This window comes from Miscanthus floridulus, chromosome 16 (assembly GCF_019320115.1).
Source record: "Miscanthus floridulus cultivar M001 chromosome 16, ASM1932011v1, whole genome shotgun sequence".
Classification (NCBI taxonomy): domain Eukaryota; kingdom Viridiplantae; phylum Streptophyta; class Magnoliopsida; order Poales; family Poaceae; genus Miscanthus; species Miscanthus floridulus.
The window spans coordinates 118731884-118759020 of NC_089595.1; the positions used below are offsets into that span (position 1 = coordinate 118731884).

Below are 27137 nucleotides of genomic sequence, written 5' to 3' on the forward strand. Positions count from 1 at the left end.
AAAGTTTGAGAAAATACCCGCATGGCGGGGTAAAGTTGGCATAGTACATATGTTAACCAATCCTGCATGGCGGGAGAGTTTGGCATAGTACTTATCCCGCATGGCGGGAGAAGGATATGATGACTCATGTGCTCTAAGTGTATTCCGCAAATGGAGAGAAGTTTAGGTAGCTCTTATGCTATCCTAGAATTGACCATACACTCTGATTGTGTCATGGTCATTAAGTACTCAATGAGTTTAAGAACAAAAGAAAGTTGCATGTGAACCAAAAGATAAGAATGATATGCAAGCGTGCCTTGTAGAAGTATTGAAAATAATAGACTATGTTGAGTTTTGAAGTGAAATGAGGAAAATGTACTCCCATACGAATTTTGTTTGCATGATGTAATCATGTGGATGAAGTAAGTAATCAAAGTTTCCTCATTCACAAGAGTTCAGAATGTTTCGAAATTGTGGTAGAAAAGTTCATACCACATTTCGAGGGGGAGAAATGTAAGATTAATTAAGAAAGATACTTCCCCATACTTCAGATAATGCAATGCATACTATGCATTGAAGGTAAAAGTGATCTATAAAAGATGAATATGATCGTTGAGGGAGTAAGACGGTCATAATAACGATACCCCTAAAGTAAAGAAATAGCTAAATTCCTAGACCTTTTACAGTTCCGATAGGAAGATAGCATAGTCGGCTAGTATTTATACTGGACGAGTTTAGAGTTATCAAGGCGGTGCTAAATGCGCCATATGAGTTTTTAGCAGATTAAACCAAAAATAAGAAATTTGAAGATACACCATCTTTACAGAAGATGGAGTAATCTGGGGGAGCATGGTATGTAGATACCTAAAGCTTGAATAGAAGTGGGATTACATATCCACTACAGTGTTTTAGAGCAACAAATTGATTAATACATGTTGATGTTGTATGACATATACAACACCTGATGTTAGCTCTTAAAGAAGATGAATAAGTAAACAAGGATCTAGTGATACAGGTGGCTCCCTTTGGCAATGAAGAGCAACAATAGCCCCATATGAAAGAAGTGCCACGAGGCCCCAATAGGTCTCAAAGAATAAGAAAATCAGATATTTCTGGTGACTAAGAAGTAAAAGTTAAGAAAAAAATTCAAATAGAGAGTGACTCCACCTCATTGGAAAAAGCCATGAGAGGCGTTCACTCGTCTAAATGGCAAGAAGCAAAGGAAGATGAAATGAAATCGATAAATACCAACGATCTTTGGGACTTAGAAGAAATTGCTAATGGAGCCAAAACAGTAGGCTGTAATGGGTCTGCAAGACAAATGTGACTCCAAAGGAAATATGTGAAGCTATAAAGCGCCACTTGTGGCGAAATGATTTACACAAAGAGAAGAAATAGATTATAATGAGAATATAAGGATTCTTTTAGAATCATAATGGCGTTAGTGGCACATTACGATTTAGAGTTATATTAGAAGGATGTAAAGACACATTCCTCAACGGGATTTGTGTGGAAAAGTTTACATGGCACAACTCAAAAGATTTTGTCGTGGAAGGAAAAGAATATAAGGGATGTTGCCTGAAGAAATCCATTTATGGATTAAAGCAAGCTTCAAGACATTGATACTTGAAGTTTGACAGTACAATAAGAAAGTTTGGGTTTTAAAGAGAATGTAGAGGACAATTGCATTTATGTGAAGTTTAAACATGGGAAAATTATTTTGCTAATCCTGCATGTGGGTAGCACCTTACTCGCTAGTAGTTGTGTTAATCTACTGTTGGAGAAGAAACAATTCTTGTCCTCAAGTTTCAATGAGAATGATCTTGGTAAAGCGTCATTCGTTCTAGAAATTGAAACTTACCGAGACAAAAGGAAAAGGGGTATTAGAACTATCTCAAGTGTATACTTAGAGAAGATTCTAAATAAAAAAAGTATATATGTGAGTAAACTTGCACCTGTTCCTATAGTAAAGGGTAATAGTTTTGGGAACTTCTAGTGTTCCAAGAACCAATGTGAGATCGATCAAAAGGACGTCCTATATGCTTCAGCTGTTGGAAGCTTAATGAATGCTTATAAGTAAGAACTTACCCTGACATAGTTCATGTATCCAGGATGTTTTGGCAGAAGTCTAGTCTAGATATAGATCACTGGAATGGAGTTGAGAATGTTTTGCAATTGTGCAAAGATTTATAGTCCTCATGATGAGTAAGAAAGAATAAGTACTCTCAAATAGTTGTGGGTACAAATATTAAATTTTGGCGAGATATTTAGTGAAACCCACATAGTAGCTAACACTCGCAGTTGGAGTTTTATTGTGGAAAAGCTCCAAAGAAACAGTTGTGGTGTCATCAATGATGCATACATATAGTATAGCTTGTCATGAGGCTTAAAGGATAGGTGAAATGGTTAAAAGAACTTACATCCGGAATTGATAATGGTATACAACAGCAATAACCATTTAAGTAGTTCGCTCCTATAACAACGGGTCAAGTGTGCTGCCAAACACATTGACGTTAAAGTTATACGTTGTGAAGGAGAAAGTCCGGAATCATACTAAAAGTATTGAACATAAAAGTAACAAGCAAGTGCTTGCGGATCCGCGTACAAAAGGTTTACCACCCAGTGTGTTTAGAGAACACACAGTCGACATGGGTTTATGATATAGCCTATGATTTTCGGACAATAAAGGGCCCAAAGTTGAAGAATCTGTTTCAGAACAGAGACGTGTATTGTAGCCGTTAAGTCTATCGGCGATTGACCGTGACGATGAAGCATGCTCTATGCACTAATCTGTGATGGAACAAATAAAAGTGAAAGGGATTAAAGTCAAAGTTTAAAGTTAAAGTATGAGTTGAGATCAAGGGGGAGAATGTTAGAATTGATCTCATCCGTCTTGACTCAACGGTCGAGACGGACCCCTTGACCGCGTCCTGATCGGGGACGGCCAACCATCTAGTGGCTGGTGGGCCCCCGTCGCACAGTGCCTATATAGAGGAGGTGGGGCAAACGGCTCGCAATATGAGGTTCACTGCCGCCGCCACAACCCCACCGTCTAACCCTAGTCCGATCGAGAGGGAGGCACTGCCAGCAGCGGGAAGCGCCACTGCCTTTGCCACCACCAACCTCTTCACCGACACCCTTTCATCACCTACACCGACCGTCGCTGCGCGTGCGCAGAGCTTCACCGATGAACCAGCGATGGCAGGGAGCTCCTCCAACAGTCAGATGCTCCTACATTTCCCTCTCTCTCCGTCTCCTTCTCCCGAAGCAAGCTCTAGGTATATTTGATTCAATTGGTAAAGATATTACCCTCTGATCTATACCTAGATGATCTAAAGACCCTAACAGGTTTGACAACAAGCAATTTGAAAATGAACTTAGTCACCTTAAGAGGCTCAAGCATGAAAATATCGTGCAAATAGTAGGTTTCTGCGATGAAACCGAGCAAGCAATTGTACCATACGAAGGGAGGCTAGTAGTTGCTGACATTATACACAGGTTACTCTGCCTCGAGTTTGTGCCCAATGGAAGCCTTGGCAAGATTCTTTCTGGTATGCTAGCTCTTCATGAGTATGTTATCAATACTATAATCGAAATACATGACATATACTTTATTAACAATTGTATTTGAGAAATACTTCTCTTTGCTCATGCAGAAAAATTCTCTGGACATAATTGGAACGTGCGCTTCAAAATAATTACGGGGATCAGTGTGGGCTTAAAGTACCTTCATGATTCTGGCATCATTCATTTTGATCTGAAGCCAGACAATATTTTGTCAGATGAGAAAATGGTACCAAAAATAGCTGATTTTGGTATATCAAGGTTAGCTGCAGGCGAATCGAACACCATTTCGACAATGACTCGTTTGGGGACCCCGTACGTTTATTCACGACATCCTTTTTCAATGAACTAGTTTGCTTTATGTACTCTTATTTTATTATATTGTCATTTTTTTGTTATTATGCAGAGTATTCATGCCACCAGAATTCATAACCAAGCAAATAATCTCAAAGCAGTTTGATATATTTAGCTTGGGTGTTATAATAAAAAGGATAGTGGTGTCTGGACTAAGCGACTATATGAGCATTGCTGACATGGAGGGCCAGGCTTTAATTAAGCATGTAAGGATAATTATTTGTATATGTTAATATACTACTCAAAGGATTTCTGAATATATGCTGGAGGAAGAACTTAACTACTACTTCATTACAAAATTTGTTGCTACTCCAAAAAAAAAATGAAGTGGTTTAAATGAAGTACTATTTCACCCACGCTATTTTATCAAAATAGTATTGCCCAAGAAAGCAATTCTAATTCAGCGAATTTCGGATGAACCAAACAATTAAAGGCTAACTTTCGAAGTGTGTCATATATATCAAACAATTATTGGCCATACCTGAGTGATGTTCTTTCTCTTTTTTTTTCAGAATAGGATTCAAAGGAATAATACGCTAGTGATATTCTATTCTAGTGAATCCTCTGCTAGTTGCCTAGTTCTTACAAGAAAGAGAAACCCGTTCATGTATATGGGTCACATGTAGAACACTGCTCACTATTTTTTAACTACAAATGTACAACACCCTTGTGGTCTCGTTCGTTTTTGAAGGTACACGACTCCTGGGAGAAGTTACAGGAGACATCGAGTTATGCATCACTTGAGGTGGATAGCAAACAGGTGCGAACCTGTATTGAGATAGCAGTAGTCTGCATGGAGGCCGATCGATACAAGAGACATACAATGCAGGATATCATGTGTAAACTGAAGGAAGTGGAAACTACGGAAGTTGGTGACTCAAGGTCCCGGATAGAAGAGGTACGGGTCATCATTCTTTTTATTAATAAAAAAATATTATTATCTTTTATCACAAGAGCATTGTATACTTCATTTTCAAATAGCAGATTATGTGGGCTAAAATTACCATAGATGAATTTGATTACTTCATTGAGCCATGTCGTTTAACTTAGATTGACATCCCGCACAAATCCGAGAAATGGAACAAACATCCACCACCCCAGCCACGCTCTTAGAGCAACTCTAAGAGTCTCTCAATATCTTTCCTTATTGTTAGGAATAAATATTTTAATGAAAAAAAGTCCATCAACACTTTGTTTAAATAGATCTTCAAATATTATCATTCTCTATTCTTGATTTCTAGCTAGCCAAAGTGGAGAGTTGAATTGACTCTCTAGAATGCACACAAGATATATAACAACTTTTTTTAGGAACAAGAGAGGTTTTAGGCCCCTACTAAAATATATTAAATAAAGAGAACCTGTATAGTAACAAGGGTACGAAAAAAAAAAAGCTAAGCTAAGCTAAGTCTGATATAGAACAACTGTTGGAGGGTAGAAAGATATAGAGAGTGATTTTATTCAAATATCTTTCTAAATGATGATTTTTTAAGAAAGTCTTTTGGAGATCTCTTAAGAGGAGCATTGAAGGAAGACGGAGCCACCCTATCGTTTAGAAGGCATATGAAAAAATGTCTTGGAAGGAGCCTAGAAAGGTTTAGGTTTTTCCAAGACATCCATCCATATATGCCTTGTAATATCTTTCGCAAGGCCAAAAACAAAGATATGTCACCAGGAAAAGCTGTTTCCATCCATAAGGAAGCGCCATCAGAAATGCCCACTGGTGCCAGCGGCAGTCTAGTAAGTGTACCAGCAGGGGAATTACCGTCAAAATTCTTGAACGAGATTACGTCAAAATTCTTGAACGAGATTACAGAAGGGTTCTCTTCGGAACAAGTGATTGCCACAGATGCATTTGGAACATATTATAAGGTGTGATTATGTTATGCGTTCATCATCTTCTTCCTTTACAAAAGTAGACAAGGGCATGCTTACTTTATGATATCTACGTGAGGTGAAACAGGGAGTACTGGAAGGTAAACAAGTAATTTTGGTGAAGAAGATTGGGGAAAATTCTCTATTGCCACCTGGAAAACAGTTTGAGAGTGAGGTTAACAATCTTATTGCGTTCGTGCATGAAAATATCGTGAGATTACTTGGTTACTGTCACGAAGCACAAAAGAAAGTGATACAGCACAATGGACGATATATTCTTGTGGAAGTTGTTGAGAGTTATCTGTGCTATGAGTATGTTCGGAATGGAAGCCTTGGCAAGTATATTTCTGGTACATCGTCTATTCACTATTTGATAGATATACTTGTCACTCTAATATCTTCTGTTTATCAATTCAACTTTTGCAATGAAATACAGCGAGAAAAGAAAACATTATTTCACATACTGAAACATTAAAATTCAAGTTCTATTCTGCTGAAAAAGTTGATCAAGTGTGAACATTTGTTGTATCGTTAGTATGTTATGGGATATACACTTCTACAGCTCATTATCTTAACATGCTGCCATAATTACATATATGTTCATTCTAGGTGAATCAAGAATTGATTGGGCGACATGCTTCAAGATAATTAAGGGGATCTGCCAGGGTTTACATGTTTTGCACCGTACAATGGATAGGCCTCTTGTTCATATGAATCTTATGCCTGATAATATATGGTTGGATGACAATATGGTGCCCAAAATTGCTGAGTCCGCTCTCTCAAGGCTGTTCGGTGAAGAACAAACACGGATGTTCACACAAAATGTAGTGGGATCATTGTAAGATAATTAATTTAAGCTATCCTCATTACTAATCAAATACTCCCCCGTTCCAAATTATAAGATGTTTTGGCTTGTCTAGAAACATTTCTTTTACTATGTACCTAGACATAGTGTATATTTAAGTGTATAGCAAAAGCAATGTATCTAGAAAAAACAAAACGTCTTATAATTTGGAACGAATGGAGTAGCATTTTCATGTCTATAGTAATGCTTACTGGCCCCTTTATATATGTTAACCCCCCAACTCTACAGAGGATACATGGCTCCAGAATATTTATATAGAGGTGAAATCTCAATGCACTCAGACATATATATAGTTTGGGCCTTATAATCATGGAAATCACAACGGGGGAGAAGAATATGAGCAACAACAAAGATATGTGTGGGAGGGATTTCATTGATAATGTAAGACAACACGAGTTGATGATTTGAAGATACAATGTTAGTGTTTCTTATTAGCTGGATTATTATCAATTAGGACATAATTCCAATTTTGTAGGTACGTCAAAACTGGACATTCGATGGGCACATTGTATCGAAGTACCCATCATTAGATGCAGATGGCCTCCATCAAGTGATATCATGCATTACAATCGGGTTACGGTGTGTGGAACGCGAGCGGAGGAATAGACCTTCTATAGCGGAAATTCTTGACGTCCTCGACGGAAGACATGCAGGTATGAACGGGAACCCGGATGCAACTATATTTAGGTGTGTGTGTGTTTTTTTTTTCTTTTTTGGTCTCTACTAGTATCCCCAACCTCTTCAGAATCTTGTTGTTTATGCTACATTTCTAAGAAACTATGTTAACTTCCAGGTATCCCACCTTCGGTCTTTTTTGAGGAGTGATTTCTCAAATGAGATAAAGCATCCTCTGTTATTTGTAGAAGATATGGATTCCCTTCGGGAGAAAACAACTTTTTGATGTCATGTCAATCCGTCACGGAAACTGTGTCGATGTTTACTTCAATTGAGAATGGCTACTCCGAATTACTCCGTATCTTTTATTTGTGATAATGTTATAGATACAAAGAGTGCTGGCGACAAACTGATGTGTCATTTCTGTTCAAGTGTGTTCATGTCAGTTAAAGAGTTGTTTCCTCAGCTATATTTGTCACGGAAGTGATCTTAAGTTAATTTTATCAACTCGTTATAATTATCTTGTTTTCAGCAAACCTTCCTTATTTTACATGATCAGCCCATGCAAGCGGTTGCAAATTTTAGGGAGCTGCTCCCTGATGTGCGTTCTCCTAGCATTTGATAAAACTTGCCCGTATATCTGTCTAAAAAACATAATTCTCTCTTTTCATGAGCCAATCTCAACTCTTAAGTTGATCGAATCTCTACAACTAAAAACTCAAACGGACCCGTGTACCTGACCATTGTGAAGCCTCCTGCGACCGATTTGAAACCGCAACCTATTCACCTTCCGCACAATTGTTATATGACAACATATCATGTGCAAACCAACCAACCTATGCAAACTTGAAAACTATCAATCAGGACCACTGGACGCTGATTCAATGGATGGGGTGAGGGGGCTTAAGCGCAAAAAAAGGACGGTGGGTCGGGGGCTTAAGCGCAAAAAAATCCCACCTCTCACCCCATCCATTGGATCAGCATCCAGTGGTCATAATTGATAGTTTTTAAGTTTGCACAAGTTGGTTGGTTTGCACCTCATACGTTGCCTTGTTATATAGTTGGAAACCGGCATCACGTGCTATGGACCCCCAATAGAGAATACTCCTATAACAAATATCAGACCATGAAACACTAATCTCTCATAGAATCAAACAAGGAGGCTTCAAACATCATCATCAAGCTTTACACTTATTGTTTGGAATTAAACCAATCTACTACCTTTAGCATAAGCCATTTGGACATCATTTTTTTCTGATAATACCATTGTTGTTTTTTTGTTAGAGTACTCAACTGGATGGAGTTTAGGTGAATACAAATTTGCCAGAAGTGGCCGGTCAGACCAAATTTTATTAAATCTGTGCAACTCAAGTTTGAAAAAAAATAATTCTTTTTTTCTCTCACAGCAAATCCTAGTTATGGCTAACCATTTTAGTACTGTACTAGTTGTGATCAGCATTCAGCAGAGGGAAGCGGCAACCTGAGCACAGCAAGGCAAGCAGTCCACGTACATGCACAAGCAATCCACGAGAACATATCACGAGAACAAGCAGTCCTCGACGACGACGCCGGGGTCGGAGGCAAGTAAGCGCGCTCCTATCTGACTCGACGCAGAGTGTTCAAGGATGACAAGCAGAAGCGTAACGTACCTTCACAGAAAAGACACGGGGCCCAAAGGGGAAAGGGGACGCCGGAGGTATGGACACAAATATAAACTAATTGTGGTATTTGTCTATGCATTTCTTCATAATCCACCGGACTTTTCACATAAATGTTTGTCTTTTTCCAGAAGAGTTTATGTTGCCAAGATGCACGTTGTCAGGTTGTGTGTGGTAGAACCGTCCGAAATAACACATCTCCGGAGGCGTTCGTCTTCCACCAGACACTAAGCACCCCGAAAGCAAGCTACATTGGGCGGGTTCCGTCGGACACACCCCAGGGGAGAGCCCGAATAATCCACATCTTTCCTAAGGATCCAATAATGAGAACGAGCTACAATACTTATTTCATTTCATACATCCAGAGCTTCTTAGAATTTCATTATTACATTATCAAATTCAGAGTGCGGAATATTAAACAGCGGAATGAAAATAAACATCTATCGATAATAAACAAGGATCCGTCTATGCCCACCAGAAGAATCATTCACACAACGGCTACTCCTCAAGCTGCACCTGCAACAGGGATAAATAAACCCTAAATACACAATGTACTCACAAGACTTATCCGACTAGTGGGAATAATTTTCTGACTCCAAGGAATATGATAAGCTTTATGGTTTGCTAGTTTCCTTTTGCAGAAAGCAATACTAATAGTGAATTCTTATTTATATTATTATTAGTAGTCATGATTAATTCATTATCTAGCCATTCTATATAAGCACATGTTCTACTTTCAAGCGAGAGTTGAGCAAACAGTTCTATTTCATCAACTTTCATCTTTCAGTTCTTACAACGGTGCTAGACTATAGACAAGCCATACTGGAATGCCGGCGATTCGTGAATCAATGTGCCCAGCTGGATACCTCGAAACGCACGCCCCGCTGTACCCTAGGCACAAGCAGGACCAACCACCACTCTCCTGTCACATGGTCTAGGTCTCCGTCCAAACTTGGACTCCAATCCCCCACTTCTAAGTCTCGGACTCAGTGCGGTGCTTATACCTCCACCATCCCCGCCTCCAATCAGTCGGTCCGGAAAGAGCCGGAACCCACGACAAGAGAGCGACAAGCCTTCCCTGCACCCATACCTAGGTATGTGCTCGAGATAATAAGTCTGTGACTTGCCTAGAACCCAATGCAACGACCGGTCCTTAACCGACATAGACAAGGAAAAAGTGTAACCAAGCTATGCCCTGTTGTTCGCAGGACACAGCCTCTTACACCCACCAATACTCATACCATATCCATGTCCGATCTCTATTTTCCTTTCCACCATTTTTATCATGAGTGATAATAATAATCACCTACTGTGAGTAACGGCAGGTTACTCACGCTATCGAAATCCTAAACATAGCAGCTACTCAACCTATACTAGTAGGACTCATAGGTAAATATCTCTATGCATGTAGTTTCCATAAAATACCTGTAACATAAATGCATATCACATATATATATTCAATGATTATTTAAAAATAGAGGTTATGCACCGGGGCTTGCCTTGGGCAGGCGGGGTGTCAACAAAGATAGCAACAGATGGCTCTAAGGCTCCCTCCTGTACGAGAATCTCATCCTTGTACTCCTCAATGATCTCCTCGTATTTCTGTTCGCCCGCAGGCACGAACTCTACCAACTCATTATCTACATGCATAAAATGATGATGCAACATTTAGTAATACAGCAACAACAACTCTTAAAATATGAATACATCTATCAAACTACTAAGCTAGCTCTACCGAGTAAGAGACTAAGTTACCTATCATTTTCACTAAACAGGTATGAAATATTTCCTGTATTACTTAGCAACTAAAGGCATTCTTACTCTTAATATCGATTTACCATATATATGATAAAACAAGGAGTTTTAGCTACCCTATTTATCAACCTACTCTAAGGCTACAAAAATTACAGTGAGTATATAATAATCTAATAAACCTACTGTAAAAATTTCATGGCTAAAGCTATCACCAATTTGCCACAAAAATTCCTACAAATATTAAGCTAAATAATATTAAGCTTTCCTAAATGAATTAATGAATCTATCATTATCACATATAACTGTAAACTAACTACACCAATAGATAGATAACATTTTTGTGAATCTAATAAATTTTGTTTCACTATTTTTGGACACCTGCAGAATTTACTATAATTTTACAAAGATCAGCTCAAAACTAAATTGAATAAACATTTACTAATTCCCTGGAAATGAAAAATTGAAATCCCTTCACGCGTCCCATGAGCGAGCGACGCGGCCCACCGCGGCTCAGCCCACACCCGTGCAGTGCGCGCGCACACACGCGCTGCCCATCGGCGCGGACAACCGAGCGACAGCGGCCCACGACGGGAAGGCCCACACGCTACGGCTATTTTGTGGAAACGTCCTTGACCTACCGGTGAATCACCCTAAGACCCATGATACTATTCCTACAGTTAGCTATTTTATAGATAAACCCTCGGAACAAACTATCTTTACCACGGCCATACCCTCGGGCATCCGCGCGCGCACTGGCACGACGGCGTTGGCACAGGGCGGTCACGTCGGCCAACCTAGCCCCTCCCCGCCCCCAATAGCGAGCCGATGCTCACCTTGATGCGAACGTGAGGTGATGGGAGGTGAAGCGGTGAACAGAGGCACGGTCCCAAGCTCCATCCACGGAGGCGGGCCTCTTGCAGCGGCGGCGGCCATGTTCTTGTGAGCTCAGGCACAACCGAGACTAAAGGACTAGAGGATGGGCATCAGCAACTTACCCAGAACCTACCAGACGTGATGGCTTGACCGGGGATGGGCCGAGTGAGTCCGGCCACGCGCGCACGACAAACACGACGATGGCCGCGGTGGCGCAACCACGTCAACAGCACTAGGCATGGGGTGCGCATGGGGGTGGAGGACTACGAGGCGAGGCTAGGTGTACAACCAATTGGACTCTGGGGTACCAGGCGGTTACAAAAATTGATTTACACACTATTTTACATACACTATCACATAAACATGATGCCCATGCAGTGTTTTAGCAAAAGATTTACATGTAACACAGAGGGTGTTACAAATCTACCCCCCTAAAACAAAATCTCGTCTCGAGATTTCGTGTGTCTAGTGTGGGAAAAGAGATAAGAATTATATTTCAATGTAGACAACTACCTCAGTGAACCAGAAAGAAGATGGGGGTAATGCTTCAAGATATATCTCTCTTGTTCCCACGTGGATTCATCCTCTGAGTGGTTTTGCCACTGAACCTTGTAGAATTTCACCACATTGTTCCTTGTCACTCTTTCCTTTTCGTCCAAGATCTTGACAGGGTGCTCGATATATGTCAAGTCAGGCTGGAGGGGAATTCCTTCAATTTCCACAGCTTCATCAGGGACCCGCAAACATTTCTTCAACTGTGAGACATGAAACACATTGTATACCGCCGATAAAATTTCAGGAAGCTGGAGACGATAAGCAACCAGGTCACACTGCTCCAAAACTTTGTAAGGACCCACATATCGAGGGGCTAACTTGCCACGAACACTAAACTGATGCACCCCTCTTATAGGAGACACCTTGAGGTACACATAATCCCCAACTGTAAACTACAAAGGCCTTCTTCGCTTGTCCGCATACACTTTCTGTCGGCTCTAAGCTGCCTTCAAGTGACTCTGAATAATGCCGACTTGCTCTCGAGCTTCTTTGATGAAATCAGGTCCAAAATATCCATGGTCTCCCACTTCAACCCAGTTAAGTGGCGTCCTACATTTCTTTCCATACAGAGCTTCAAATGGTGTTATCTGAATGCTTTCTTGATAACTATTATTGTAAGAAAACTCAGCTAACTTCAGGCATTCATCCCACTTCTCAGGAATAGAAATGACACAAGCTCTCAATATGTCCTCGAGTACCTGGTTCACCCTTTCTGTTTGGCCATTAGTTTGTGGATGATATGCTAAACTTTTGAGGAGATGAGTACCAAGGCATTGCTGCAGTTGCTCTTAGAAATGAGAGACAAAGACTGACCCTCTATCTGAGATGATAGTAAGGGGAACTTCATGTAGGGTCACAACCCGATCAAAATATATCTAGGCATACTTCCTGGCTAAATATCTAGTGTCCACCAGAAGAAAATGAGCAGATTTAGTGTGACGATCCACAATGACCCAAATAGAGTCATAGCCCTTGGATGTATGGGGTAAACCCATAATGAAATCTATAGAAATATCTTCCCATTTCCACATAGGGATCGGCAAAGGCTGTAAGTATCCTAGGGTACGCATATGATCTGCCTTAACTCTCCCATAAGTGTCGCACTCCATGATGTACTTGGTGATGTCCTGCTTCATATTGGACCACCAATATAAGTGGCGCAAATCATGGTACATTTTGTTACTGCCAGGAAGGATAGACAACTTGGAATAGTGAGCTTCATTCAAAATCTTCCTTCTTACCTCCTCATTTAATGGAACCACCAATCTGTCCTTGTACCTCACTACACCTTGCTCATCAATACTAAACTGAGGACCACGCCCTTCGGCAATTAGTTTCTTGATGTGGAGAATTTCTAAAGTGTCTTGCCTTTGCTCCATAATAATATGCTCAAGTAAGTCTGAGACTAAGGCAATGTGAGCTAGCACCTCAGCATGGTTGAGAGACAAGGGTGCTTCTTTAACCTAATATGACTTTCGACTCAAAGCATCAGCTACCACATTGGCCTTTCCGAGGTGGTAATGTACCTCCAAGTTATAATCCTTGATCAATTTCAACCATCTCCTTTACCTCATATTTAACTCAGACTGAGTGAAGATATATTTGAGGCTCTTATGATCTGTAAAAATGTGCACTTTGTTGCCCAACAAATAATGTCTCCAAATTTTTAGAGCGTGGACCACAGCAGCCAACTCTAAATCACGGGTGGGGTAATTTACTTTATGCTTTTTTAGTTGGCGTGAAGCATAAGCTATCACACGCCCCTCCTGCATAAGCACACATCCCAGCCCCGTCTTTGAGGCATCACAATATACATTAAAAGGTGTTGATGCAAAAGTGGATCTGCAAACACAAAGGGCTAATACCCGAATCGATATCCAAAGCGTGCCAGTCGATTTGACCTGTTAATCGACAAGGATGAAGATACGAGTACTTTGGTCCTGACAACAGCGATACGCCTGGAAGTCACGGCCAAGAGGTACTCACGCGGAACTCGAGAATCGCCGAAGGTCGCACTGAAGCGATGCAGCTCGCCGAATCAATGAGAACTCGTAAAAAGGAAAAATATGCAAATTGACGAAGTCGCCGAAAAGTAAGTAGATGCAAATAGGAGTAAAAATTGGTTTTGATATTGATTGATATATCTATTACATTACCCCTCAATCTATATTTATACCCTGATCTAAAGAGACATAACCAAATACAACTAGGACATCAAATCCATATCTAAGGAAACACGTGACTCTTTACATGAATCATACTCTAATAAACACAAAAAAGGAAACCAACTCCTATCTATTTCCCTGTCCGCCTCAATTACGATGGAATTCTCACCGATCTCCTTTCCATCGGCATACTTCCTGTTTTATTGGCAGTAGTCTTCAAGCCTTCCTTCATCGACATCGACAATAACATCTCCAACCTTATCGGCAACACCCGAGTCTAAATCAACCTTTCCATCGATCACCACCATTCATCGGCAACCATCTTTACAAGCTGATTTTCATCGGTTGTCAGCGTATACAGTAACTTTCCTCCTGCCGATTAGCCCACTCTGATCATTTTGACACGTGCAAAAAAATGGTGTCAACACATGCCCCCCAATTTCGGAGTATAAAACCATTAATGCTCCGAAATTTACTCCAGATAACGTTTGCCTTCACCCAATTACCGTAACTCATCCTCCAATCCAAAACTTGATCTGTTATCAAATCCAATCAAATCTAGTCCTGATTCACGTACCTCAGTAAATATCGCACAATCTCCAACCACTCTTGCCCTAATTATGGTTAAGATACCGAAACAATAATCCATTGGCAAGATCTTAACATAACAATGCCGCCATTTTCAGAATTAAAATATCCTGTACTGAGATCTCTTCCAAGTCATGATTACTTGCCATCAAATCATCTGTACAATCCCTTAATTATCATGCAAACAGTTACCATATCCATCCGAACCACCTCGACCTATACGCACGCGGTATAGAGATAAGTCTAGAATACCCCTACTCCAAGCGGCTTATAAATAGATCTCTCTAGAACGCTTGTCTTCTACCCTCATACTCCAATCTTTGGCATTCTCTCTCTGGCGGCGCCTCCGATGAACAACTGCGCGGCCTCATCCAACAAGAACTCAGCGTCAACCTCGAGTCTCCAGCTCATGCCCCCATCCACCTCAAGATAATGGCAATTAACTTTGACGTCCCTGCGGTTCGTTCCACTTCCGTTACTTTTTACCTTGATTCCTCTAGTCTTTGCGAATTCATACAGTTGGTAATTTTTCCTCCTTTTCTTTGTTCTTCGGATCCTCTAAACTTAGGAACTTCGCAACAAATTAGTTATTCCAACCGATCAGCCGCATGTCCAATGCCTAGGACCAATGGGCAACCCAGATCCAACTGATCTGATTAATGCAGAAGTTAACAGAATCCCTTTTAGAGCCCAAAATTTCTCTCTGAATTTATGGAAAGATACATTCCGATCTTGGCCCAAAACCACCAAAGGGTGGAAAGATTGGTACTTGAGGGTCAACAGATCGATGTAAGTACACTAGGCAGAACGGAAGCTAGACCAATGCATTAGGCTATCCATTGCCGATATGCAAAAGAATGAGTCAATGATGATTGCAGCTAGCTACTTCTGGTCAGACACAACAAACACTTTTCTGTTTGGACATGGCCCAGCTACTCCCACACTTGCCGATGTCTACATGCTCACTGGCTTGGACATTTCAACTGCCGATGAAGGCTCCATCTATGGCAGGAAATCTGAATATAGGGTGACTACCCGCAACATTGGTGGTTGGACAGGATATATTCAAGAATGCCAGAGGACCAGGACAGTTAACCAGAGGGAACATGCCACATTCTTGAATATGTGGTTAGAAAAATTTATCTTCTGTGGTCGATCAGTAGGACCAACCAACGCCTTCCTCCCCGCGGCTGAACTCTTGGCCAATGGTGTAAGGTTCCCTCTTGGCCGATACCTTTTGAGCTCCACTTATCATCTTCTTCATCAAGTGTCTCAGAAACTTTTGCTTGGCGAACCCATTGGCAACTTAGGAGGCCCGTGGTGGTTTATCAACATGTGGCTGAATACCCATATGCACAAACGCTTACAATGGGACTTCTTTGCCCAACAATTCCCACGAGAAATTGCTAAAAACCATGTGCTTGGGGACGAGGAATCGGCAACACGCTCACCCCTCAATTTTGGTGAAGCCATAATTGTCCTCCCTGGAACAGAGGCCAATGAAGACCAGATCGGCAGATTCTTCCAAAGCTTGTACAATGGCCTTTCCCGTGATCATAGGGCCTGGGTACCCTATATTGACGAAGAAAACAGATTCCCCCTTCTTTTCAACTTTGCCGATGACACTCTGAATCAGGATAATGAACTCATGATGGCCATTATTACTCCCAGGGCAATCCCAGTAAACACATTCGGTAGTGGGAAAAACACCAATATCATGTATGAATTTTACAACCCATCGGCAGTATCCCGTCAATTGGCTTTTGGTCAACTGCCAATTAAACTTTGTTTTGCCGATATGGTCAAACCCAGAGAAACAATCACCTACGGAACAGATTGGAGCAGGGTAGTGCAACTCTCCCCCGATGCCGATACTGCAGATGTCGATCTATCCAACTGGACACCAGTATCTTTCATCACTAAATCATATAAGCAATGGTGGCGAGAGTGGAGGGAACAACTGTTTGCAACATCTGCCCACACATATTGGCACATGATCGACCCTGAATACGCCATTCCCGATGATGCAGTAAGTTTCTTTTAACTCCCTTATGCTTTTTCCTTTCATATATCGGTAACTAACTTTCTCGTAACAGGTTAACAACCCAGCACCATCTATGAGCAAAAGTGGGAAACCCTTCGATCTTTGGCCTGTTTCCCCGATATCACCGATCGGCTACAACGCCCCCACCTTAGCTGCTTTGACTCACCAGAAGACCCACGCCAAGACTATTACCTCCAAGTCCAAATTGGCTACAGCTAGGGCCACTCCATTGGTTGCTGCTACAACCCTGATCAAGGCATTCAAGGTAACAACCCTATTTATTTCTACTCATGCCAATCACAAACTGTATTAACATTAATCATCAGGGTTTAAGAGCCGCTGCTGGATCGTCATTGGCAATTCCTCCGACATCAAGCACCACTACCTCTAACAAACCTTCAGAGGTATTCCTTTGATTCTCACATTTTATCTGTTAAATATCATACCTTATACTTGTTTTGCAGCAACAAATGGGTACATCGGCAAGCGTACCAGATGTTCAAGCTCCACAACTAACAAGTGCCGATGCCCCCTAGCCAACCGTTGCTGAGGCCCAAGCAAAGCACAAAGCCTTAACAGATGCCGAGGCACAGCCAAAACGACAAAAGTCCATGCCGATCCCCCACACCTGCCCCAACGTCTGCAAGCTGGCCAGAATCAGCCGATGCAACTGAGAAAACAGTCAATCCTCCTGTATAGGACATACCATCGGCCATCATACCCCAAGGGCCAACCACCGATGAGGACACAGAGGATATCCCATCGGCAATCTCAGCCGATCCTTCACACGGCATACTCCAGGCTGCTTCCTCCAGCTAGGTACAGAAAATTGCCTTGAAACAGGTAAGCCAATTGACCTAGTCGATTTATAATATTCATACTTATCCTTAACTGACCTCTTTTTCTTTTTCTCAGGAACAAGACTCCCCAAACAACCTATTTTCCTTTGCCATTGACGTTTCTGATGATGATGGAGAGGAAGCAAGTTCTTCCCTTGCACTGGGAACAATATCGGCAGAAATTAACTCCAAGTTGGAAGCTCTCCTGGACTTGTTACAGCAGGACACCGCCCAACTGGTAGATGACTCGGACCCCGCAAAGGCAATTTTCAAAACAATCCATGGCTAGGTCCCTGCCGATGTTGAAGAAGCACTTTTCCCAGCAGCCCATTTAGAAAGCCGCCAACTGCAATATCAACGGGCTGCTCAATGCATTACCGATAGAGCAGCTCAGGCTCAACTCAAAGAAGAGATGCTACAACTAAAACAGATTGCCGATGAGAAGCACAAGGGCATCGGCAACTTGCAGACTTCGGGCGCTGAACTTAAGCAGAAAATCTTAGATTTATCGGCAAAGAGGACGGCTCTATTGGCTGAATTGAAAGAAGTCGAGGCAGCCTTAACTCATGCCCAATAAGAAGAGAGCCAGCTACCCGATGCCATCAAGGCCCTTCAGCAAGAAAGAGACATCCAGGCTCGCAAAGCCTTGGCCATGAAGAAAAAACTCAAGCCTGTAGAGGGTGCTGCCGATGAAGACATCAAAGAAATGAAGGAAGCCGACCAGATTCACCTGCGTGCGATATTGGCTATCCAATCCTTGTTAAACTTGTAAACCTTGTCTATTGCATCGGCACTTTATGAGACATTGACATCCTTGTATAATTCTAGCCGATAGGACTGTTATCGGCACTTATACTTCTATGCATCCATCCAGATACTAGGGTGATATTTCTTTAAATATTTTCCATTTAATGCTCTGGGAAACACAACCCCTTCGAGGGTTTCTAGAATATATGCGTTACTAGGAACAGACTAATTTATCCGATATGGACCTTCCCAATTAGGAGACCACTTTCCAAACTTTGAACTTTTAGTCCCAATTGGTAAAATCAATTTCTAGACCAGATCTCCATCGGCAAACTCCTTTACCTTCACCTTCTTGTCATATCATCTGGCTACTCTTTTCTTATTTTCTTCGATGCTAACTAAGGCCCTTAACCGATGACCCGCCACATCTTCCAACTCATCCTTCATAAGAGTATCATAATCATCGGCTGTCAGTTGATTTTGAAAACGTATTCACCTAGAGCCAGTTTTAATTTCCCAAGGTAATACTGCGTCGTGTCCATATACTAACTGATAAGGCGTTACTTTGGTTGCACCATGACATGACATTCGATATGACCACAAGGCTTCATTTAATACTATATGCCACCTCTTAGGATTTTCTTTAATTTTGCGCTTAATGAGTTTGATGATCCCTTTGTTAGAAGCCTCAGCCTGACCATTGGCTTGAGCATAATATGGAGAAGAATTTAAAACTTTAATTCCCATACCTACAGCAAACTCATCAAATTCTCCCGATGTAAACATAGTACCCTGATCAATAGTGATAGTCTGAGGAATACCAAATCGGTAAACAATATGCTCTTTCACAAAATCGATCATATTAGCCGATGTCACCTTTTTTAAAGGAATTGCCTCAACCCATTTTGTGAAATAATCGGTAGCAACCAGAATAAATTTATGTCCTTTGCTCGATGGCAGATAAATCTGACCGATGAGATCGATAGCCCATCCCCGGAACAGCCAAGGTTTAATTATAGGGTTCATAGCTGATGCAGGCGCTCTTTGAATATTACCAAACTTTTGACACTCCTGACATCCTTTAAAATATTTAAAACAATCTTCAAGAATAGTCGACCAATAGTATCCATTCCTTCTGATCATCCACTTCATCTTGAAAGCCAATTGATGCGCTCCACACACTCCTTCATGAATTTCACCCATCAAGCTTTTCGATTCATCACCGCTAACACATCTGAGTAAAACTCCATCTGTAGTTCGGTAATATAATTCATCATCGAGGAGCACATACTTGGTAGCTTGGAACCTTACACGTCTTTCAACCTTTTTACATGGATCCTTTAAATAATCGACAATCTCCTTTCTCCAGTCATTGGTATCAACTGCCGATGTTAGCACTTCCCGAATAGGCTAATACCCTGAAGCATGCTGAGCTAGTCGATTAGCCTCTTCATTATGTAGTCGAGAAATATGTTCAAGACGAAAATCTCTAAATCCTTTCAACAATTGCAAACATCTTTCATAATACGAAATTAAAACTTCACTTCGGCATTCATAAATCCTAGCCAATTGATTTATAACTAGCATAGAATCACCAAAGATTTCAACAGCACCGGCACGTATCTCCTTCAGCAATTCTAACCCTTTTATCAAGGCTTGGTATTCAGCCTGATTGTTTGTCGATGTAGCAACAATCGGCAATGAAAACTCATACTTCCTTCCTTGAGGTGAAATCAACACAATGCTGATACCTGCTCCTTCACCACATGTGGACCCATCGAAGAAAAGTGTCCAAGGAGCAATCTTCAGAGAGTCCACTGTATCACAATGCTGAGTGACAAAATCAGCCATAACCTGCCCCTTAACTGCCTTAGTCGATTCGTAACGTAGTTCAAATTCTGATAATGCTAAAATCCACTTGCCGATTCTACCACTTAATATCGGCATCGACAGCATATACTTGACTACGTCGTCTTTGCATATGACCGTACATTCGGTAGATAACAAATAATGTCTTAATTTGACATAAGAAAAGTATAAACATAGACATAATTTTTCGATGGCCGAATACCTTGTCTCAGCATCCACTAATCTTCTGCTCAAATAATAAATAACACGTTCTTTCCCTTCAAATTCTTGAATAAGAGCTGAACCGATAACGGTATCATCAGTTGACAAATACAACCTAAAAGGTTTCCCGTATTGAGGTGGAACTAGCACTGGAGGATTTGTTAAATATTTCTTAATTTCATCTAGGGCTAACTACTGCTCAGCTCCCCATACAAATTCCTGATCGGCTTTCAATTTAAGTAATGGACTGAAAGCCTTGATCTTACCCGACAGATTAGATATGAATCTTCTAATGAAATTAATCTTTCCAATCAAAGATTGCAATTCAGTTTTATTGGCAGGAGCAACCACCTTGTTAATTGCATCAATAGACTTCCTACTGATTTTGATGCCCCGTTGATGCACCATAAAACCCAAGAATTGACCTGCCGATACACCAAATGCACATTTATTAGGATTCATCTTCAATCCATGCTTCCTTGTGCACTCCAGTATCTTTCATAGATCGGCTAGATGTTTTGTGATATCTCCAGACTTAATTACTACATCATCAATGTAGATCTCCACTAATGTGCCGATGTATTCATGAAAAATAAAGTTCATAGCTCTTTGATAAGTAGCGCCAGCATTTTTCAAACCAAACGTCATGACTATCCACTCAAACAACCCTACATGACCTAGACATCTGAAAACAGTCTTGGGAATATCTTCTTCAGCCATGAATATTTGATTGTAACCTACATTACCATCCATGAAGCTGATAATTTGATGTCCGGCTATAGCATCAATCAACAAATCAGCAATCGGCATTGGATAGCCATCCATCGGTGTGGCTTTGTTGAGATTCCTGAAATCAATACAAACACGAAGTTTTCCATTTTTCTTATAAACAGGAACCACATTAGAGATCCACTCTGCATATCGACACTGCCGAATAAACTTTGCCTCAATTAATTTAGTTATTTCGGCCTTAATGTCAGGAAGTATATTAGGGTTGCATCGACGTGCTGGCTGCTGATGTGGCTGAAATCCAGATTTGATAGGTAACCGATGTTCAACTATCAATCGGTCTAATCCAGGCATCTCAGTATAATCCCAAGCAAAACAATCTTTATACTCTTTTAACAAATCAGTTATTTGCTGCTTACACTTGGAATCTAACTTAGCACTAATAAAAGTAGGTCTTGGCCTATCGCCATTACCAATATCTACTTCTACTAAATCATCTGCCGATGTGAACCCTTGACCTAATTTTCCATCATCGGCAAACCTATCCATTAAAACTCTTCTTCAGAACCGACTGCTTGGATCGGTGGAATTTCATAATCAGCAACTCTAAGGAACTCTCTTTCCCAAACTTCCCCTGATATGCATTTAGTTCGCTCATAAGTATCTGATTCTGCCAATGCGATGATATAAGAAGAATCACCAGGGATAACCTCAATCTTATCCCCAATCCACTGTACGAGGCATTGATGCATTGTAGAAGGAACACAACAATTGGCATGAATCCAATCCCTCCCTAGAAGCAGATTATATGCACCCTTGCCATTAATAACAAAGAACGTCGTCGGCAAGATTTTGCTGCCGATGGTCAATTCAACGCATACTGCCCCTTTAGCCGGTGACACATTGCCTTCAAAATCCTTCAGCATCATATCGGTTTTGGTCAAGTCCTGATCTCCCTTTCCAAGTTTCCAATACATCACATAAGGCATAATATTAATCGCAGCCCCTCCGTCGATAAGTATCTTAGATACAGGCTGCCCATCAACTCTGCCTTTCACAAACAAAGCCTTAAGATGCTGCCTCTCGTCATCGGTAGGTTTCTCAAAAACAACCATCATTGGATCTAGTGTCAACTGAGCTACTTGATCAAAGAGAACAACTTCTTCCTCATTATCAGATAGTGCCAAAAACTCCATCGGCAACATGAATACCATATTAACATCTGCCGATGGACCCTTATTTTTGTGTTTTACTTGCCACTGCTGATGACCGGACCTCTCATTAGAGGAATTTTCCTCTTGGTATAAATCCTCCTGACGCTCACGTTGCATCCTCCTCCTCTGTGTCTTTGTCAGACCCTCCGGGCACCATCGAGGAAACTTGGTTTTCCAAACCGGCTGATAACAGGTCCTAGTTGATTCTACACGACGTATATTAGGGTCCCTGTAGAATATTTCCTCATCGGGAACTCTTGCGTTTGCCATTTCCTCAAGCTCCTCTTGATTCCTTGGAAAATATCTAGCGCGTTTACCAAGCCTTTCATGTACACTAAGTCTACTCCCCAGCCGATCATGCACTGATGCTCTGCCTCTGATCGGCTCATTGATAAATAAACCCTGATTGCCAGGTTGAAACCTCCATTCTGACCGATTGACCCCATAATAACCATTGCACTCAGGGCAATTTTCAACAGTTGGCAATTTAATACCTTCTTCCCAGCAATGGATGAAGAATGGGCACCTCCAATGATCTTTATGTCGATTCCATTCTTCCTGACGTCTCACTTCTTACTGTTGTCGATATCGGTCATTACGCTGACGCCAACCCTCCTGCTTCCTTCGATGAGTAATCACAATGCCAGGTCGAGGAGGATTTTTGGAACTACTGCTTTCTCCTAGCAAACCCTTACTTTTTGCATCATCGGTAGTTATCCGATGTTGGGGATCCACTGATGTGTTTTTCTCAGCAGCCTCTGACGTCAATACCTTAGTCTTCCCTTTGGCCTCCAACATATTTGCTGGAAAAGGGTGTTGATCAATTTTCATCGGCTTCTGGGCCTTGGAAGTACCAAACTTAATTCTCCCAGATTCAATAGCCGATTGTAACTGTTGCCTGAATACCTTGCACTCATTTGTACTGTGTGAAGTTGCATTGTGCCATTTGTAGTACAAGATCTTCTTCAACTCTTCTGCCGATGGGATCACATGATTAGGTGACAGCTTAATTTGGCCCTCTTGAAGCAGAAGATCAAATATCTTGTCGGCCTTGGTGATATCAAAGATAAACTTTTCTGGCTCTTTCTGACCAAAGGGACAAGATATTGGCTTTTTATTCTTAACCCACTCAGCTAAGCCGATAACTAGTTCTTCATCAGAATCAGAATCTCCTACTTCTTCAACAAATGATACTTTTTTACTCCAATTCTTTTTAGGTTCAAAAACCCTAGTATCTTGATCAGAGATCCTTTGCATAAGATGACTGAGGCTTTCAAACTCCTGAGAAGTATATCTGTCTTTAAGATGTGGCAATAACCCTTGGAAAGCCAGATCGGCAAGCTGCCGATCATCCAGCACCAGGTTGTAGCACTTATTTTTTACATCTCGTAGCCTTTGCACAAAGCTTTCTACTGATTCATCATTACGCTGTCTCAATTTTACTAAATCAGTAAGCTTCTTTTCATGGATTCCAGCAAAGAAATACTTATGAAATTGTTTTTCTAGATCAGCCCAAGTAATAATAGAATTTGGTGGTAATGAAATGAACCATGTAAATGCCGATCCAAACAAGGATGATGAAAATAATCAAACTCTTAATTCATCTCTGCTAGCTGCCTCTCCATATTGAATAATGAAGCGATTGACGTGTTCCATTGTTGATGTATCATCTTGCCCAAAGAATTTAGTGAAATCTGGTACCTTGTACCGATTTGGGAGAGGAATTAAATCATATGCAGGAGGGTATGGAGTCCGATAAGAATAAGTATTGACCTTGGGCTTTATCCCAAACTGATCCCTCATAATTTCTGCTATCTTATCGGCCCACAAAGCATCAGCCTCCTGCTGACGAACTAGCTGAATTTCTACAGGAGGTGCCTGCTGATATCCCTCCACATATCTTTGTGGCCCACGATCTCCAGCAATCGGCATATTTGCCGTTACTTGTGGTCCATTAACCTGCTGGAAAGGATTCATCGGCTGAGCTGCCGATGCTTGATTCTAGAAACCAGCTTGCATATGACCTTGTTGAACCCCTGCAACCTGCTGATTTTGCTGAACTGTATGTTGAACAGGTAACTGTCCTGACCAACCATTATTAGAACTCATCGGTACAAAACTTACTGATGGCTGGTAATTTGCTGACATTGTTGGATAATTATAACCAACTTGAGGCATGAACTGAACCCCAGTTTGACTCATAGCAGGGGCTTTCTGCTGCATCGGCAGTAAGCTTGCCGATGGACTTGAATTGGGTGTTTGAACCAAAGGCATCTGGAAACCTCCTGGAGTTGGTTGCACAGTAGTTGCTGTGGCATATTGAGGCACTTGAGCCATCGGCGAAACAGCCGATGGTATAGGAGCTTTTCCTACTACATCAAACACTTGAGGTAACCTATGATTGAAAGCAGATGACTCCGGAGGCATACCATATCCCCACCAATTAGCAGGAATCTGGCTATTCTGAGACACAGGGCCTGACATAGCTGATGCCGATAGATCTGTATTAAGCTGAACTCATCCTCCTGGTAGTACTGGATCTGATCATATCGATATAGATTGAATATTAGGTAAGCCTACCAATACTGGAGGAGAAGTAACTTCTGTGCCCACAACGGCCGAGGGAGCCGATGGAGTATTGACATATGTCGGCTCTGGTTGGTGATAGGCAGGCCCAACATACTGCGGTGCCACTTGTCCTTCTTTGAGAGTTCGAACCACAGCATTATGAATAGTATTGGATAGCACATTAGAATGATTAATCAAAGCATGATTTACTGCAGAATTAACCATCTCTTGAAGTTTACTAGGATTGGAGTCAAAGGTGACCTGCCAAGGCAACGACAAATCTTGCTTCTGGATGACTTGTCCACTCTTGTTCAGGCTAAACGATCTCAAACAAAGCTGCTTGTATTCTTCTACAGCCTTTTCCATAGCCTGCCTCTGCTCTTCCTTAAGATCTTCTTCTAATACCACGATAATGTTCCCTGAATCGATCTCAGGATTGAACATATTGATCGGATTGATTGGTCCCACCGAGCGTGCCAAAAGATGTGTTGATGCAAAAGTGGATCTGCAAACACAAAGGGCTAATACCCAAATCGATATCCAAAGCGTGCCAGTCGATTTGACCTGTTAATTGACAAGGATGAAGATACAAGTACTTTGGTCCTGACAACAGCGATACGCCCGGAAGTCACGGCCAAGAGGTACTCACGTGGAACTCGAGAATCACCGAAGGTCGCACTGAAGCGATGCAGCTCGCCGAATCAATGAGAACTCGTAAAAAGGAAAAATATGCAAATTGACGAAGTCGCCGAAAAGTAAGTAGATGCAAATAGGAGTAAAATTGGTTTTGATATTGATTGATATATCTATTACATTACCCCTCAATCTATATTTATACCCTGATCTAAAGAGACATAACCAAATACAACTAGGACATCAAGTCCATATCTAAGGAAACACGTGACTCTTTACATGAATCATACTCTAATAAACACAAAAAAGGAAACCAACTCCTATCTATTTCCCTGTCCGCCTCAATTACGATGGAATTCTCACCGACCTCCTTTCCATCGGCATACTTCCTGTTTCATCGGCAGTAGTCTTCAAGCCTTCCTTCATCGGCATCGACAATAACATCTCCAACCTTATCGGCAACACCCGAGTCTAAATCAACCTTTCCATCGATCACCACCATTCATCGGCAACCATCTTTACAAGCTGATTTTCATCGGCTGTCAGCGTATACAGTAACTTTCCTCCTGCCGATTAGCCCACTCTGATCATTTTGACACGTGCAAAAAATGGTGTCAACAAAAGGTCTATCAATATCTGGTTGGGCCAGAACAGGACTAGTGGTCAGAAATTTCTTCAAAGCTTAGAAGGCTTCTTCACAGGCCAGGCTCCAAACAAACTTGGCTTCTTTTTGGAGCAGCTTGGTCATCGGCTGAGTTATCTTGGAGAAGTCTAGAATGAAATGCCGATAGTATCCAGCTAGACTAAGGAACTGACGAATCTGGTGCACTAACTTGGGAGACTTCTAATTTAGTACATCTTGCACCTTGCTGGGGTCTATAGAAATATCGTCAGGTGTCAAAACATGCCCTAAAAACTGCACTCAATCCAACCAATACTCACACTTACTGAATTTAGCATACAGCTTGTGTTCCTTCAATCGAGTCAGTACTATCTAAAGGTGTTGGGCATGCTCTTCCTTGTTCTTAGAATATATCAAGATATCATCAATGAATACCACTATAAACTTATCCAGCTCTGGCATAAAGACTGAATTCATTAAGTACATGAAAAATGCAGGAGCGTTGGTGAGACCAAAAGACATGACTAGGTATTCATGTAGCACATACCTAGTAGAAAAGGCAGTCTTTGATATATCTTGTGGTCTAATCTTGATTTGATGATAGCCTAAACGGAGATCAATCTTGGAGAACACCTTGGCACCAGCTAGTTGATCAAACAAAGTATCAATACGAGGTAAAGGATACTTGTTCTTAATGGTTACTACATTGAGAGGGTGGTAATCCACACACATTCGAAGAGTGCCATCCTTCTTCTTCACAAAAATGGCTAGACAACCCCATGGTGAAGAGCTAGGATGGATGAATCCCTTTTTCAACAACTCTTCTAA

General features: G+C 41.3%; 1 pseudogene; it reads left to right on the top strand.

Moving 5' to 3' along the window:
* The first annotated feature begins 5435 nt into the window (after nucleotides 1–5435).
* On the top strand, nucleotides 5436–7703 carry LOC136513974 (cysteine-rich receptor-like protein kinase 29; annotated as a pseudogene).
* Nucleotides 7704–27137: the final 19434 nt, after the last annotated feature.